At 37.0% G+C, this 19976-nt stretch overlaps 1 pseudogene; it reads left to right on the top strand.

Moving 5' to 3' along the window:
* The first annotated feature begins 1684 nt into the window (after positions 1-1684).
* Positions 1685-2888, top strand: LOC123625031 (annotated as a pseudogene).
* Positions 2889-19976: the final 17088 nt, after the last annotated feature.

The following is a 19976-nucleotide window of genomic DNA, read 5'->3' on the forward strand; positions in this document are numbered from 1 at the left end:
ATGCTTTAAAAATATTAATTCATGTAATGTTAATCTGATGAAGTAGCTTCTATTATTATCAAAGAAGTCTCTTTGAGTGGCAGAGATCAAGTATCTTACTGAAAGCCACACTCCTACTATGTTATGAAATCAAGATTTGAACCCAGCTGGGCACAGTGGCTCACGCCTACAATCCTAACACTCTGAGAGGCTGAGGTGGGAGGATTGCTTGAGGTCAGGAGTTTGAGATCAGCCTGAGCAAGAGCAAGACCCCATCTACTAAAAATAGAAAAAAAAAATTAGCCGGGCATGGTGGCATATGCCTGTAATCCCAGCTACTCGGGAGGCTGAGGCAGAAGGATCACTTGAGCCCAGGAGTTTGAGGTTGCTGTGAGCTAGGCTGACGCCACGGCACTCTGGCCAGGGTGACAGAGCGAGACTCTGTCTCAAAAAAAAAAAAAAAAAAAAACATTTGAACCCAAACCTTTGGCTCCAAAACACATGTGCTTACTTACCACTCCATGTAATTTTCACCATTAAAAAAACACCAGAGCTTAGTCAAAATCTCAGAAGATCCTTTTTCTCTGTCACAAATAAGGGAGAGGAGGTTAAGTTTTGTTCAAAATGGAATAAGCACGTTCCACTCTGTCTCTCCCACTCACCAAAACTAAAAACCCTAGACAAGATACACAGGGCAGCTAGCACAGGACTATGAAAAGCAAATGGTAGCAGGCAGATTAGGGTAGGGAAACAGAATTCTAAGTGCCACTAGGTTAGTGATAAACTCCTCATTTCCCCCACTTCCTATATCTCCTGACTCAGATTCAAAGGTGTCCTAAAACCCAGAACTGCACGTGGAGAGCAGACAGGAAGGACTCCAAAAGAGCTCTATGGCTGGTCTAAGGAGTGGGAAAGGAGAGGCCCTCTAGAGAGGAAAGAGTGGGGAAAATCTCATTTGCTCATTTTTTACTGTTTTCATTTTCTCTCACCCCAGCCCCCAGGCAATCGCACAGTAGTAGTGGTGACAACAGAAGCTGGACAAATACCTGAAATGCAGATGGAAGGCAGCAACTCTTTCTGACAAGAATGACTGGTTCCAAGAACATGGGGATAGATGATACCTACTGCTCTTTTTCTCTATGTATTCTGTTCCCACTTAGCCCCAGCAGACATACTGTGGAAAGAAAATGGCAGAGAGGAGAAACTAAGTGACAGCTTTCTAGTCCAAAAACAAGAATAGAGGATTCCTTTGGGACAGTTAGTATCTGGGAGGTCACAGAGAGTAGACTTGAGAAAATGATACCAAAACATTTTGTATGAACTCCTGTGCTTACCTTGAGCTACGCATTTATGGACCTGATCCCAAACAACATACCAAAATCTTTAAGAACTGAACTACATGGTAGACCACTGTTACATTCTCAAACTGGCACATTCTCAACCTGGCACCTGGATGGCATTCACATGGGATAGATCGAAAGAAGCAAAGCTGCAAATCTTTGAAAGCTGGACTGACGTTGAAACAATAGCTCAGAGGAGGCAGGTAGAAACGTGTAGCCCGAACAAAACCTGGTTCGGCGCCTGCTAAAACAAACAAATAACATTCTTTATATGATTTAATAAAATCTACTTTTAGATACTAAGAGTATCTAAGTTAACATTCAAAAAGTCCAGGATAGCTCTACTGGAGACATTTGATGGCAGAATGTTTCACAGGAAGTTCTCAGGTCCCAGACGTGGGACCCTGGGCTTCTCATCTCTGAAGCACAGCAGCAGGCATTGTGGAAGGTGAAGAGCTTCCCTAAGGATGACCCTTCCAAGCCTGTTCACCTCACAGCCTTCCTGGGAGACAAGGCTGGCATGACCCACAGCATGCAGAAGTCGATAAGCCAGGATTCAAGTTGAATAAGAAGGAAGTTGTAGAGGCTGTGACCATACAGCCATGGTGATACCACCCATGGTGGCTGTAGGCATCATGGGCTACATGGAAATTCCTCGAGGCCTCCAGGCTTTCAAGACCATCTTTGCTGAGCATATCAGCAATGAGTGCAAAAGGTGCTTCTACAAAGACTGGTTTAAATCTAAGAAGAAGGCCTTAACCAAGTACTGCAGGAAATGGCAGGATGAGGATGGCAAGAAGCAGCTGAAGAAGGACTCCAACAGCATGAAGAAGTACTGACAAGGCATTTGCATCATTACCCACACCCAGCTGCACCTGCTCCCTTTACACCAGAAGGCCCACCTGATGGAGGTGAATGGAGGCACTGTGGCTGACAAACTGGACTGGACCCCAGAGAGGCTATAACAGCAGGGCCCTGTAAACCAAGTGTTTGGGCAGGACAAGATGGTCTATGTCATCAGGGTGACCAAGGGAAAAGGTTATAAAGGGGTCACCAGTCATTGGCATACAAGAAACTGCCCCACAAGACCCACCAAAGGCTGCTCATGGTTGCCTATATTAGAACATGGCATCCTCCCCCTGTGGCTTTCTCAGTGGCAGGGCTAGGCAGAAAGGCCAACATCGGTGTACTGAAATCAACAGGAAGATCTATAAGATCAGCCAGGGCTACCTTATCAAGGATGGCAAACTGATCAAGAACAATGCCTCTACCAGTAATGACCTTTCTGACAAGAGCATCAACCCCCCAGGTGGCTTTGTCCACCATAGTGAAGTGACCAGTAACTTTATCCTGCTGATACCCTGTGTGGTGGGAATGAAGAAACAAGTGCTCACCCTCCACAAGTCCTTTTTGGTGCAGACCAAGTGGTGGGCTGTGGAGAAGACTGACCTTAAGTTGATTGACACCACCTCCAAGTTTGGCCACTGCCATTCCCAGACTGTGGGCGAGAAGAAAGCATTCATGGGACCACTTAAGAAAGATAAAATTGCCAAGGAAGAAGGAGCTTAATGTAAGGAACAGACTGTTCAGCTGGTGGTATCTCAATAAAAGTTTTTTTCCACTGGAGGAAAAGAAAAATCCATGATACAAAGAACCAAAACAATCTCGATATTTGGGATACCAACCTGAAAATGAAACAGATGCTGGAATTTTCAGACTTGGACTTTAAAGCATCTATTTTTAACATGATCCAAAAATAAAGGTGAATAATCTTTTACAAATGAAAAGATAGAAAGTTTCAGCGGATAAATAAAATATAAAAAAGATTTTAAAAACAAAAATATTAGAACTGAAAAACATAATAACTGAAATAAAGCATTTACTGGATGGGCTCAATAGCAAAATGGAAATGACAAAAGAAAAAGCTGGAGAACTTAAAGATAGATCAATAGAAATATTAAATCTAAATAACAGTGAGCAAAGAGATTGGGGGAAGGAAGGATGAACAGAGACCTAAGGGACAATGTCAAAAAGGTTTAGCATTCATATCATCAGAATCCTACAATGAGATGATAAAGAATGTGGTGCAGAAAAAAAATTTAAAGAAATAATGGCTGAAAACTCCCCAAATTTTGTGGAAAACATAAAAGAACAGATTCAAGAAGCTCAGCAAACTAGAAACGGAATAAAATTTGAAAAATCTACATTCGAATACATCAAAATCAGAATGCTGAAAATCAATGACAAAGAAAACACTCTGAAATCAACCAGAGAAAAACAGGACATTGCATACAGGGGGAAAATGATTTAAACGACTGTATATTTCTCATGGAAGCTAGAATACAGTGGAACAACAGGTTTAAAATGCTGAATGAAAAGAATTTGTCAACCCAGAGTTTGATATGCAGTAATATTCTTTAGGAATAAAGGAGAAGTAATGACATTTTGAGGTGAAGGAAAATGAAGAAAATTCATATGCAGAAGGCCACCTCTTAAAGAAATACCACAGGAAGTTCTTCAAACTAGAAGAAAATGATTCTAGAAGAGAACACAAAACACTAGGAATGAGGGGAGAGCAACAGAAATGGTAAGTTTATAGGTAAATGGAATAAATTATTTTCTTCTTAAGGAAATAGATATAACAATTGAAAGCAAAAATTATAACAATTTTTGATACGGTTTTCAATGTAGATAGACATAGCATATATGAAAAATAAAACATAAATGGGGGGTTAAGGTGATCTATATGGTGGTAAGATGTGTACATTCCTCTTTTTTTTCAGCTTATTATGGGGGTACAAAAGTTCAGGTTATATATATTGCCCATGTCCCGCCCATCCCCCCCGAGTCAGAACTTCAAGCGTGTCCATTCCCCAGACAGTGCACATTGCACTCATCATATACATTTCTCTTGAAGTCGGAAAATATTAATTCTGCATAGTCTGTAAAATGTGAAGCATGTACATTTTAACCTCTCAAGCAAGCATTAAAAAGTTATACAAAGATATAATGAAAAACTCAATAGATAAATTAAAATGGAATACTAAAGATATTTAAATAATCCAAAAAAGGCAAGAAAAGGACACACAGAAACAAAAATAGAGGAAAAAAACAGAATACAAGTAATGAATAGTAGAACTAAATTCAAAAATTTCAATAATTACTTTAAATACAAGTGGTCTAAATGCACAAATTTTAAAGTACAGTTGCAAGAATGAATTTTTAAAACAGACCCAATTTTATGCTGTGTACAAGAAACTTACTGTAAATATAATGATAATCACTACATTAAAAGTAAAATGATACAAAAAGAAGTGGCATGCAAATACTAAACAAAATAAATCTGGAGAAGATGATTAATATCAGGCAAAGAAGCCTTCATAGCAGCAAAAATTACCAGGGATAAAAAAGGACATCATAAAAGATAAAGGAATCAATTTACTGAGGAGACATAACAGCCCTAAATGTAGATGCACCTAGCAACTGATACTAAAAAAATATGAAGCAAAAACTTCTATAACGAAATAAAGAAACAGGCAAACCTAAAATTATAGTTAAAAATTTCAATATTCCTCTATTAGTAACTAATAAAATAAGTAAACAGAAAAATAAGCTAATATACAGAAGAACCAACAACACTGTCAACGAATTGGAATTAATCAATATTTATAGAACACTATGCCAAACAGCGGAATACACATTTTTTTCAAGTGCCTATGGAAAAATCACAAACATAGATGATATATTAGATCATAAAACAAATATTAACAAATTTAAAAGAACTGAAATCATACAAAGCATATTTTCTGATCACAATGGAATTAAATTAGATAGAAATAACAGAATGATTATTGGAAATCTCTCAACACATGAGAGTCAAACAACATGCTTCTAAATAACATATGGGTAAGTATCAAGAGAAATTGAAAAATATTTTGAACAAAATGAAAATACACCATATCAAAATTTGTGGGAAGCAACTAATGCAGAGCTTTAAGTGCTTATATTAGGAAAGAAGAAAAATCTCAAGTCAATAGTCTAGGATTCCACCATATGAAATTTGAAAAAGAAGAGGAAAATAAACCCGAAGCAAGAAAATAATAAGGAGCAGAAATCAATGAAATTGAAAACGAAACAGTAATAGAAAAAAAAATTATGATCTATAAAATTGATAAATCTCTAATAAGATTGGCAAAGGAAAAAGAGAGAAGACCTAAATTCCCTATATCAGGAAGGAAATATGGACCATCACGACATAACCACAGACATTAAATGAGTATTAGGTATTAATAAATACTACAAACAACTCTATGCACACAAATTTGACAATTAGAGTGAAATGGATAAATTCCTGTAAAGCCACAAACTACCATATTTCATCCAAGAAGAAATAGATAACTTGACTAAGACTACACTTATTAAACAAATTAAATTCTTAGTTCAAATCGTCTTAAAAAGGAAACTCCAAGTCCAGATTCACAGTAAATGCAACCAAGAATTTAAAGAAAAACATTTCCAATTCAACACAATCTTTTCCAGAAAGTAACAAAGAAGAGACACTTCCAAACTCATTTATGAGGCTGGAATTACTCTCATGCAAAAGCCAAAGACAGTAAAAGAAAAGAAAATTACAAATATACTGCATGGACATAGGAAAATTCCTTAACAAAATATTAGAAAATCAAATCCAGCAATACATAAAAAAAATAATAATAATACACTATGGTCAAATGGAGTTAATCCCGAGAATGTAAGGCTGGCTTAACATAAGAAAATAACTTAATGAAATCCATCATATTAATAGATTAAAGAAGAAAAAACACAAGATCATATAAATTTATGTGATAAAAACAAAAAATCCAGCATTCATTTAAAATAAAAACTCTCATCAAATTGGCGACTAGAAACAAATTTCTTTAATCTGATAAAGGGCATCCAAAAAAACACACTGCTGACAACATAATAAAGACTAAGTGCTTTTTTCCCTAAGATCAAAGTAACAAGGCAAGGATGTCCATTCTCACTACTCCTCTTCAACAGTATGCTGGAAGTTTTAACCAGTGCAATAAGTCAAACAAAATAAATAAAAGATATACAAATTGGAAAAGAAGAAATTAAACTATCCCCATTCATAGATACCTTGTTTATCTATTAAAAAAAAAAAAGAGTAGTGAATCCAGGAGAAAGTTCTTCGAGAATTTAGTGAGAATAAAAGTTTAATTTACAAAAAAAAATCAAATTTCTGTATATTGATTAAAAATTAGAAGCTGAAATTTGAAAAACAATTCCATTTAAAAATAATTCCAAAATATGAAATACCTATGTATACATTTAACAAAGAATGTATAGACTCTATATGCTGAGAACTATAAAATTATTGTGAAATCAATGAAAAAACTTGTAAGTTAATGTAGAGACAGATTGTATTCAAGGATTAGAACACTCAAGATGGTAAAGTTATAAATTGTCACAAAACTGATCTATAGATTTTGATACCACTCCAATCAAACCCCTGTCAGAATTTTTTAGTAGATATACATAAGCTAATCATAAAAATTACATGGAAAGGCAAAACAATTGTAATAGCCAAAATGGTTTTGAAAAATATTAACAATTAAGGTGAGAAGATTCACACTAATTTTAATATTGTATAAAGCTACAGTAATCAATGTAGTGTGTAATTGGTAAAGAGATACACACATAGGTAAATGACAAGGAATACAGAGCCTATAAATAAACCCACACAAGTATGGCCAATTGATTTTTTTTTTACTTCTTTTTTTTTTTTTTTTTTTACTCACCACTGTACAAATGAGTATGGCCAATTGATTTTAAACAAAGGTAGAAAAGCAATTCAATGAAGGGAGGATAGCTTTTTAACAAGTAGTGCTAGAACAACTGGACATCCAAGTACCAAAAGAAAATGTCAACCTAAACCTTATACCTTATACAAAAATTAACTAAATATGGGTCCAGATTTAAATGTAAATTATGTAACTATAAAACTTTTAAAGAAACCTATGAGAAAATCTTTATTGCTGGGGCTTTGGTAAAGGGCTCTTAGACTTACCACCAAAGGCAAATCTATAAAAGAAAATATTGATATATTGGATTTATTCAAAACTAAAAACTTTTTTCCTGCAAAAGATATTCTTGAGTGATGTCATAGAAATAGAATAGGGAGCTTCAAGAATCAGTTTTCCCACTGAGCAATCATTAAGCTAACATAAGCTGACAGAACCAACTTTTTCAGAATTCTGGAATCTAATTAAAAACTTACATCAACTGGGGGAGGGCTTCATGAACAAAAAGGTAGGTAAATTTTAGTAAGAAAGCATTGCAGCATTTTGCTTATCAAGTTTCATACCATTTCATGTTAAAACCTCTCAGAAAACTAGGAATAAAAGAAAATTGTCTCAACATGATAAAGTGCATTCATGAAAAACCCACGGTTATCATACTTAAGAGAGAAAGACTGAAAGCTTTCCTCCTTACCACATTGATTCAAGATTATACTGGAAGTTCCAGTCAGGACAATTAGGCAAGAAATGAACAGCAACCAGATTGGAAAGGATGAATGAAAAGTCTCTGTTTGAAGATGGCATGATTTTTTTATATAATGAATCCATAAAAGGAATCCACAAAAAGAATCCACTAAGAAAAAAAAAAAACTCATTAGCACTAATCCATGAGTTCAGCAAGTTGAAAGACATCAGATAAATACATGAATATCAAATGTATTTCTATATATCAGCAATGAATATGAAAATAAGATTAAGTAAACTATTCCATTTACAATAGCATCAAAAGCATAAAATACTTAGAAATAAACTTAACAAAACTCATACACAGAAAAATAAGAAATACTGTTGAAAGGAAGTAAAGACCTCAATAAATGGGAAGATATACTATGATCATGGATCAGAAGACTTAATATGTTTAAGATGTCAAAAGTTCCCGAATTGATCTACAGATTCAGTGCAATCTCTTGTCAAAATGTCAGATGGCTTCCTCACAGAAATTGACAAGCTAATTCTAAAATTCATATGGAAATGCAAGGAACTCAAGAGTCAAAACAATATTCAAAATAAAAAACAAAGTTGGAGGACTCACACTTCCAGATTTTAAAACTTACTGCAAAGATACAGTAATCATGACTTTGTGATACTGTCATAAGGATATGCTACAGATCAATGGAATAGACTTGAGAGTCCAGAAATAAACCCATAACCTTGTGCGTAATGATTTTCTTTCTTTCTTTTTTTCTTTTTTTCTTTTTTTTTTTTTTGAGACAAAGTCTTGCTTTGTCACCTGGGCTAGAGTGAGTACCATGGCATCAGGCTAGCTCACAGCAACCTCAAATTCCTGAGCTCCAGTGATCCTCCTGCCTCAGCCTCCCAAGTAGCTGGGACTACAGGCATGAGCCACCACACCTGGCTAATTTTTTGTTTTTATTTTTAGGTGACTGGCTAATTTATGGGTAATGATTTTCGACAAGGGTGCCAAAACAATTCAGTGAAGAGAGAACAGTCTTTTCAACAAATGATGTTGGGACAATGGGCTGGCCACAGGCAAAAAAATAAAGTTGAACCCTTTCTTTATACCACACACACAAATTAACTCAAATGGATCATAGACCTAAATGTAAGAGCAAAAACTATAAAACACTTAGAAGATGATATAGACATAAATCTTTGCAACTCCGGATTAGGCAATGGTTTCTTGGTTATGACTCCAACAGCACAAACAATAAAAGAAAAAAACATAAATTGGATATCATCAAAATTAATAACTTCTGAGCTTCAAAGAGCACCAGAAAGAAAGTGAAAAGAACCCACAGAATGGGGGTAAATTTTTGCAAAGTGCATATTTGATAAAGGATTAGTATCCAGAATACATAAAGAACTCTTACAACTCAACAATAAAAAGATAAATAACCCAACTTAAAAATGGACAAAATTAAAATAGACATTTCTTCAAAGAAGATATGCAAATAGCCAATAAACACACATAAAGGCATTCAATATCATTAGTCATTAGAAAATACAAATCAAAGACACCATGAAATACCACTTCATACCCACTAGGATTTCTATAATCAAAAATATGGACAACAATAAGTGTTAGCAAGGATGTAGAGAAATTGGAAGCCTTATATATTGCTAGTTAGAATGTAAAATAGTGCAGCCATTATGGGAAACAATTTGATACTTCCTCAAAAAGTGCAACATAGAGTTTCTAAATGACCTAGCAATTCCACTCCTAAAGAATTCCATTCAAGAGAATTGAAAACATATATCCACATAAAAACTTGTGTGTGAATGCTCATAGCAGCATTACTCATAGTAGCCAAAAAGTGGAAACAACCCAAATGTTCATCAGCTGATGAATGGATAGACTAAATATGTTATACTCACATGATGAGATATTCCAGCTGGGAAAAGGAATGAAGTACCAACACATGCTACAACAGGGATGAATATCAACAATTTAATGCTAAATGAAAGAAGCCAATCATGAAAGTCTACATATGTATGATTTCATTTATATGGAATATCCAGAATAGGCAAAAAGACACAGCAATTGGGTTAGAGGTTTCCAGTGGATTCAGAGAAGGCAAGAGAAAAAAGTAACCAGTAATGGATAGGGAGTTTCTTTTTGGTGTGATGAATGCATTCTGAAATTAGTGGTGATGGTTGCACAACTTTATGAATGTACTAAAACTACTAAATTATACCCTTTAAAAGGGTGAATTTTATGGCATAAGAATTATTTCTTGATTTCTTAAAATGAGCATAAGTTGTGAACAATTTACTAAAGAGGCTATAGAGATAGAAAATAAGCACACAAAAAGGTGCTTGATATCATTAACCATTAAGGAAATGCAAATTAAAACCACAATGAGACGCTACTACACACCTATTAGAATGGCTAAAACTAAAATATAACTGGCAATACCAAGTACTAGTGAAGATGTGGAGTAAATTGAGCTCTCATACATCACTTGTGGTAATGCAACATGGTATAAACACTCTGGAAAACATTTTGACAGTTTCTTATAAAGTTAAAACAGACACGTATCATACAACCCAGCCATTCTACTCCAAGTATTTATCCCTCTCCAAAAAATATGAAAGCATATGTCCATGTAAAGACCAATCATGTAAACATTCATAGACAATTTATAATATTTGTAATAGCCAAATAGCTGAAAGCTGAAAACAATACAAATGTCCTTCAATGAGCAACTGGATAAATTTTGGCACATCCATACGATAGTGTACCATTCAGCCACAAAAAGGAATGCTTTATTGATAAAAGCAACAAAATGGATGAATTTCAAAGACATTAATGCTGAGTGAAAAACAAGTTTCAAAGAATTACATTTATGTTTCCATGTATGTGGCAATTTGAAAAAGACAAAAGTATAGGGATGGAGAACAGGTCAATGGTTGCCAAGGGTGGATGGAAGATTTGACTGCAAAAGAGCATCTTAAGGGAGTTCTTGGGGCATGATGGAATCCTGATTGTGGGGTGGCTATGAGAATCTATGTATGTGTTAAAACTTCTCAAACTGTACACACAACCCCTGACACACAGTTTAAAAACACACACAAAAAAGGAAGAAATAAAGTAAATGGTACAGGATAAATAATCCCAGACTTCAGAAGATGCCAACATGTTATTATCTCTTCATAAGATTTGTAATCTAGCTGAAAAGACAAAATTGAATTCCAGAGAGCTATCACTAAAAATAATAATTCCTATCATTTATCAAGCATTTACCCTGTGCCAGGTCCTTTACTGATACCTTCTGTCATCTAATCCTCTCAACATTATTATGAGGTAGATAAATAGTATCAAAGCCAAGACTTGCTCTAATGTCCAGGCTACCAAGCACATAAAGCCAGGAGAATGGTATAAAACTGTTTCCTTCTCTTTAGGGTCTCTGTCAGAAATTGGAGTTCCAGGAACACAGTGGCATGTCATTTGTCACAACTGGTTTGTTGCTTATGAAGACGTAAGGGAGTTTTTTTAATGTGTATTCCTCATCATGACAACAGAACAGTCTCAGCAAGAACTTAAGTGATGGTTCATATGCGTTCATCATTTCTTGCTGCCATGTGGTACCCGACACCAAATGGCTCCTGATCTAAATAGAAATTGTTGGCAACTTCTACTCATGAGGAATGAGAGGTAATTGTCTAGGCTGAAAAATTAGACTGGGGCAATTGCAAAGGTAGTTAAGGCTTAGCCAGGACTACAGAAACATCCCTATAAAGGAAAAATATTGTCAGCATGCTAGAAGCTGGAGACTACTAATATTACTAAAGCCTGAATATAAACCTTGTGCAACATCATTAAAAAGCAAGTATTTTCTAGGAAATAGAAGCTCCAGGGCTGGAGGAGAAGATCCAGTTTTCACTAAAACTCTGATTTTCAGATTTCATTTCCCTGATCAGAAACCCCCACCAATGCCCCTTTGTTCAGCAAGAATCAATAACCTGGAAGCAATAACCTTATCTGGGTTCAAGCCTTCCCCATCCTGCCTTCTCTGGACCACACAGCGGGAAAGTCAGCAACCAACTCCCCCAAGTTTTACTTCTACAGTCTCAGCCACTAGAGGGATGATGACTTTCCCAGTTCTACATTTCCTGGGGAAGAACTCTGATTGGCTGCCTCTTGGTCAGATGACCATGCTTAAACCAATCAACTGTGACCAATGTAGCAGACACAGCTTTAAAGTGAGGTGAGAGTGGAGCAGAAAAGACAAAGTTGTGTTTCCAGTCCAAAGAAATCCTTTCTTGACCAGCCCTGTACCTCTGTCACTCCCCTGAATTCTGTGTCATAGCTGACATTTACTAAATAAATACTTACTATATACTAAGCACTTGAGACCATTTTCATTTAATGCTCAATAAATGTGTTGTTATGCCCATTTTTAATTAGGTAAGTTGAGGCACATAGAGGTTATATGCCCAAAATCACAGAGGTAGCAGGTAATAGAACCAGGGCCTGTGCTATGACCACAGTGCATATTACTAATTTTCAGCCTATGTACTATCTGATCAACTCTTTCAGTACTAACATACACTTTAAGGATATTTATCATTTCCCGTTTATTCCCATTTTTACAGCTAGTCTGCAGGTGGAAACCAGGTTTTCTTGCTCTCCGTATACCCACACCTTAGCCCCAGACATGCCCTGCAATCAAGGCCCGAGAGTGCCAGGGCCCCAGGTGAGATGCGATCAGAGTGCCTGCCAAGGAGGGAACAGATGGGTCTGCTAAATAGTGAAATCAAGTCTCTGCCACAGTAATGGCAATAAGCATTCCACATAAAATAATTACTTCCAGTTTGCTTGGCAGGTTGGATGAAGTCCGAGGGAAGGTTAATTTATCTTTCACAGCTTTGAGCCTTCAAGCTGTGGTTTCTCGAGTGAAAAGGATCTCTTTTCAATGACTCTTTGCAAGATCCGTTTAGTCATGACAGAACTACCTCCTCCTCAATGAGTTGCAAGTCTATTTGGAGTCTATCTGCTGGCCAAGAACCAGGATTAGGCAGCATATTATTTAAGTCATATGGAGATTTACGTCTATAGCAAAGGTCTATGGTATAGTAGGTAGAATACCAAAACAGCTTCAAGTTCTAGATACCCATTGGCTCTACCATGTGTAATGATTTTCTCATCTGTGGGATGGGTATAACCATATATGGCTAATCTATTTAAGGAATATGAGGAATATTAAATGAGACAAAGTTTATTAAATAAAACTTGGAATGGTTAAATGTGCTTAGAAACTTCCAGGAACAGAATCTAGGCATTGATGGAGCCTTTGGGTCTGTGCTGAAATAGCAGAGCTACCTGTCTTCCCTGTCTACTAATGCTTCCATCCTTTTTCCTCACCTGTTTTCTAAGACCCTGCCTTCCTCCCCTTAGGCTCCAACTGTTAAGGCTCTTGCATTGGGCTATCAGAACCAATATTTGTGTGTGTCTTCAATAACCAAATACCTACTCTCATTGAATTGCAAAGGTCTGATAGAAATCCCAAAAATGCCTTACATGGTGCCTCAGAGAGACACACTCATTTCTAATTCAGTCTTGCTTACTCTGCCTGGGTCAGAAACTACTCCCTAGTAGTAGCAAAGGTGGTAATTTCACACACTGGAAAAAGAAACATGTAATGGTAAATGTTTTGAGATTTGTCAGTGATGGAAGACATCCAAAATTCTTTCTAAAAAATACAGAAACAGTCATAATTGCAAAAATAAAAAAGCAAAAATATTTTAGTTGATTTTAGTTGGAGAATGGTTTTAGCCCTTATATTCTAAGATGGCATGTGCTGTTTCAATCTCTCTAGTAGCTGTACTCCCTTCTGTGAATAGCACTTTCTGTGCATAACATCACACCCTGCTCCTCCCTCCCCTGCCAAATCCATGTAGTTTTCTAGATATAGGATTCTTGGCTGACAGTTATTTTATTGCAATACTTGAAAAATGTTGTATCATTTCATTCTGGCCTCCATGGTTTCGAATGAGAAATCCACCATTATTTGAATTGCTATTTCTCTATAAATACTTTCTTGTTTCTCTGTACTTGCTTTCAAGACTTTTTCTTTGTCTTTAGTTTTCAGAAGTTTAATTATGGTATGTCTTGGTGTAAACTTTTTTATGTTTATCCTATTTGGGGCTAGCCCGGCTTCTTGAATATATAGGTTTATGACTTTTACCAAATTTAGGCAGTTTTAAGCAATTATTTTTCTTCAAATACTTCTTCAGTACTACTCTCCTCCCTGTCCTTCTGGTACTCCAATAATACAAATTTCAGCTCTTTTGTGGTTATCTCATAGGTCCCTGAGACTCTGTTCATTTTTCCTCCAGTCTTTCTTCACTCTGTTGTTTAGATTGGATAAACTCTACTGATCTGTCCTCACATTTAGATATTCTATCCTCTGTCATCTCTGTTCTCCTACTGAGACTACCCAGTGAGTGTTTAATTTTTTTATTATGTTTTTCAGTTCTGTAATTTCCATTTTGTTCTTTTTGATAACTTCTAATTTTTTGCTGATATTTTCTACATTTTTATTTGTTTCAATAGAATTCATAATTGCTTGTTAAAACATGTTTAAGATAGCCGCTCTAAAATCCTTGTCATATGATTGCAGCATCTGATTCATCTTGGTATTGACATCTGTTGATTGTCTTGTCTCACTCAAGTTGTGATTTTCTTGGTCCTTGGTAAGATGAATAATTTTTATTATATCCTGGACATTTTGGATATTATATTATGAGGCTCTAGATTCCATTCGCTCTACTTTTTTAAGAAGGAAGTCTCCTTGTGTGGTGTAGTGCAAGGGCCAACAGGTTTGTTTGTTCTGCTTCTCTCTGAGTTCCTTCAGCACCACCCCAAAGAAGTGGAGCAACAACTTACACCACCTCATTGCAGATGGTTGGGGTGAAGTTCAGTTTTGTCCTCAGCCTACTGACACATTCTTGCAAAAGCAGGGCTCCATTCAAAATGACTTACTGCTTTTAAGTTGAGGTTTAAGCTCAGATCCCTGTTGGGCCCCACCGATGCAGGGGGAAGTGCAGAGGCAGAGGGCTAACATGCCACTTTGTTGCTGCAGAGTAAGAATGAAAGCTCAGCTTCCTGCTAGTTTCTACTGGGGAGGGGTGGGAAGTGGAATATCAACTAACTCCACCTTTTGCCAACTCTTTTCATCTTATTGATGCCAATTGGGGGTGAAGGCCCAGAAGAGAAGGGCAGAAACCAGAGCACTGACTAGCCCTGCCTCACACTGCCTCATTCAGTCTTCTTGCTGTGGGTGAATATGGAGGTTCAGCTCTCCACTGAACCCCACTGTGAACCCCACTGATATCAGGAGTCAGGGAAACTGGAGGTGGGATGCTGACTAGCTCCAACTCATGCTACCTTGTTCAGTCTCATTGTTGCTGGGTGTGGATGGAGACGCAGCTTACCACTGGACCTGGTCAAATACTGTAATTTGACCCCTGGTGGTTTATTCAAGGAAGGGCCTAAATCAACCCAAGAGAATTCATTATTGAGATTTTTGTGGGAACATGTGGGAAATATAGAGTTATTGAAGAAACCTCTGTTTTTCTGCTGGACTTGAAGCTGATGGATGTAGGCCTAGCACCTGTGGAGACAACCAGAGATTAATGAGACTATAGACTTACTGGGTTGCTCTATGAAATAACTGTTAGATACATAGACTTGATTTCTAAGTCTAGCTCAATTACGAGACTTTGAGTACAATGTATGACAGAGTAAAATTGAGATAGTGAGGGTATATCTCTTACAGGGTTATTTCAAGCATTTAATCAAGCAATGTATGTAAAGCAGTTCTACCAATGTTTGGGATGTTGTGAGTTCTCACTAAATGGAGATAATGATGAATAATTGACAACGGTTGTTAATGGCAGGCCCGTGTCTTCTACTTTCATCTCTCATAAGGCTGAGCTCATCGTAAGTGCTTAATAAATATACCCGCACCAACCAATGTATCTGGAAGGACCAGATAAAACCCTGCCAACTCAATTTCCTGTCCCACCACAATGCTTGTTTTCATGTAAATATTAGAGCTGGATGACCAATTGCATTCTCATCATCTGCTGTCACACAACATAACATCACTCTCTCTTCCACATCTGTCTCTCTAGGGGTTCATGTATCCAAAGCAATTTCCCATGGGACTGACATCCTTTTAGCAGCACAGAATAAAAACTCTTTACTCACGATGATGCACAGACTCTTCCCTAGTCTATTTCTAGTCTATTACTACTTTTTAAAAATACCCACACTGGGTTCAAGGAATAAAAGTTATGAGGGATGGACAGTGGAGAATTGGTGACACCAATGTCAATATTGAACTTACACACTTATATTAGGATTTTTAAGATAGTTAAATGGAGAGAAATAGAGACAGATTAATAGTACTGGGCACACACATACACAGTAAAAATCACCTCTGACAAGTTGACAGAACCTCAAGTAGTGAAAGGGCTCTGAAGTAAGTTTATCTGAGAACAATCCTGTTGAAAGAGATTCTCTTCTTATAAACTCTAATTTTCAACATTATTGAAAAAAAAATGACCTGGCATTCACCTCCATCTCACTCTCCACTGTCTAATTAGACTTTTTCATTTCAATTTAGAGGTAGGAATTAGCATGTCTAAAATGACTTTTTTATTTGTATCACTGATCCTTGAGATATCACGGAATTTCTTTTTCTCCTACACTAACTTCCTGTTAATCTATTTTGTGGAGTGTGGCAGCTTACTTAGTCCCATTCCTATTTCATCCTATCATGTCTTTGTTACCCTAGAATAGTAATAAGTGGAGGCAATTTTTCCCCCTGGATATTTGACAATGATTGGAAACATTTTGATTATCATAACCTGGGGGTGGGGGTGTTGGTGCTATCGGCATCTGATAGCAGAGGCCAGGAATGCAGCTAAACATCCTAGACCAACAAGAAACCTGCTATCCCCCAACAAAGACACCTCTGATCTAGCATGCCATTAGTGTTGAAGTTGCACACTCTGCCCTAGAGGCTGAAAAACAAGATTATATTTCAAGACACCCTTGAAGCTAGAGTTCTACTTACAGTCAATCGGAAAGCAGAAATGAGATCCATGAGGCCACAGCTGTAAAATTCTCTTGCAAACTCACTGACAGAGGTGTTTAGTTCTTCTTCCAAAGCTCTGATTCTTGTTCTGGTGTTTTGTCCCTAGCAGAAGAAGTGTCAAGCATTAGACAGCAGCATCAAGTTTTCTCCTGAAAGTATCCCATCCCCTATTTGGTTGGATTTTTCACTTGATTCCTTTGCTTTTAGCTGTGTGCCTTCAATCTTGTTTCTCTGGCCTTTCTAGAAATTCTTATAAGAGACTTAATAACTTGTCATAAATCCTTTTCTGCTTAAATTAGTTAGAGTGTATTGTCTGCAATTAAGGACCTTAAGTGATACAGTAAATTATTGTAGGCAATCAATCTTCAAGACAATAGGAATGTGAGATTGATTACAGGATTATGTTGAGTTTGAAGTCAATGCAAATCCAGTTAGCATTAGGAAATGAAACTTTTGTAAGGTTTTGGAAGACTAAGTGGGTGCTGCTATAGACTATTGCAAGGCACAGGAATGACAAAATGTAAAGTGGATTGGTGTAATAGGTTGAAGATGGTCACAAATTCTTTGTCACTCATTCATCTATTCCCCCATTCCCTTGAACCTGGGATGTCCCTATTACCTGACAATGCAAGAAATGTAACAAAATTAATCCTTTGCAACTTCAGAAACTGGGCCTTAAGAGGTCTACAATATTGACCTTTGCCTATTGAAACACTCCCTTTTGGTACCTGGCCACCATGCTCTGAGGAAGCCCAAGCAACTATTATGAGAGACTACAGGGAGTAGAACCAAGGTATCCTTACCTGACAATCCCATCTGAATTTTTACCCAACACCCAGAATCAATTATGATCCATTTTTGTCATATATCTTGAATATCCCAGCACCTATTGACCCTCAGATGATTGTATTATTAGCAGTTACCACTAAGTCCAGTCATTCCACAAAATTGTGACATAAGGACTGGTTATTGATTTAAGCCACTACGTTTTGGTGCAATTTGTTACACAGCAATAGATAACCAAAACAGTTAACAACATCTAACTACACTGGCAAGCTTAAAAAACAAAATTAATCATTCAATTTTAAGTTCTTGATTCAAGGCATAGTCAGAGAGTTTCTATGACTAACCTAAAGAATATGGCTACAAAAATAAGATGCTAAGTCTAATCTTGTAGGTTGCTCAAAATTCAACATAGGTTGAATAAACAGCCTCATTGGATCACTTGGATACAAGTCAGATAATTGAATGGGAAACAGTAGGATACTGAGAATTGGAATCATGACTTTTAGGAAGATTTGAATGATTCTGAAGACCGCTAACCTTTCAAATCTGACTGTCTACTGTGAACAGAAGCAATTCCTCTTTCCCTGTCTCATGAAGCTGGCCCTGTCTAGTAGAATAACCAATACAGATGTCATCCAAGGTAGTTATTGTCACAGGAATACCAATTATTCCCTTGCCTCAATGTACTACCTCTTGTAGGATCCAGGCTTAAAACTGGAGTCAGATCTCAACATGTCCTGGGGCATCAGCTACAGAGTAAAAACCAAAAAAGAAAGGACACACTTAAAAAAATGCAAGATTTTGCTAAATTTGGTCAGCAAAACTTGAGGAACATATGTGAGAAGACCATAGATCAAAGAGGAAGTAATATAATTCTGAATGAAGCTGAATTTAGTGCTATGGGTTTATTTACCAGAGATTCTGAAGTCAATGGGCTCCCTCAAGCAGCTGGGAGTGGTTCCAAATGGCTGACTGAAATCTTGACTCAGTGGTGACCTACTATAAATAAAGTTGATATTTTTATAACTCCTTGGTATAATGTAGAAGGAAGACTCCAAAGATATAGAGATAAAGGAATGTTTAGTAAATTTATTATATTCCATTCACCTACCCACTTTTGGGAGGGTTTGACAACACTACTTTCACCAAAGCATTGAGAAATGCATTGATGAGAGGAGTTAAAGAATTCTCAAAAAGCACTTTAGTGGCTATACTTGTAAGCTAGAAGTGAAGATTCAAGATGCTACCACTGAAAATGGACTTTCTGATTTCAGTAGAGGAGATAGGCTGACAGAACAGAGGCAGAGTGGGCATGATTACAAAAACAGTCACCGTCTTAGTCCATTTTGTGTAGCTATAACAGAACACCTGAGACTGGGTAACTTAGTAGAAGTTTATTTGGTTCATGATTTTGGAAGCTAGAAAGTACAAGGGCATGGTGCTAGCATCTGGCGAAGGCCTTCAAGTTGTGTCATTCCATGGCAGAAGACAAAAGAGCAAAAGAGTGCAAGAGCAGGAGAGCAAGAGGGGTCAGCTGTGCTTTTGATAACAAGTCCACTCTTGCGACAATTAACCCATCCCCCAGTAACAACATTAATCCATTCATGAGGACAGAGCCCTCATGACCTAATCACCACTTATTAGGCCCCACCTCCCAAGATTGTTGCATTGGGGATTAAGTTTCCAACACATGAACTTTGGGGGACACATTCAAATCATAGCAGGCACCATGACTGGAGGGATGATCAGAAACGTTTGATTCACAGGGATCTCTAGAAATGGCCAATTGATTATGGGGTTCTTAAGACAGCTCATTAAGGTCCAACTTGATTTGTATCACTGAAAAACTCTAGATCTGATATTAGAGGCTGGACTTGCATTAGCAGGACAGAGGATGATGATTCTGACCCAAGTCTGTGGCCTATTTCTGTTTACAGACCTAGAATCCTTTGAATAAAACAGAAACTCAGTACACATGAGGAAGAAGCCTAAAATTATATCACAACTATGTGTTGCAAATATTCCTCCTAGTCTTCCCCAAAGGAAACTATGACCCTTTGGAATTATACCATGCAGTGAAAAAAAAAGATATACAGAACTTTGTCGCAGCATTGGACTCACCCCTGAATTATTACTAATTCCTGAGGACCAATTGTGGACTAAAGCTTGGAGTGGTGCTGGGTTAGATGAGACCCATCTAACAGCGGGTTCAGTGGATACAT

The sequence above is a fragment of the Lemur catta genome, chromosome 20 (assembly GCF_020740605.2).
Source record: "Lemur catta isolate mLemCat1 chromosome 20, mLemCat1.pri, whole genome shotgun sequence".
In the NCBI taxonomy this organism is placed as follows: domain Eukaryota; kingdom Metazoa; phylum Chordata; class Mammalia; order Primates; family Lemuridae; genus Lemur; species Lemur catta.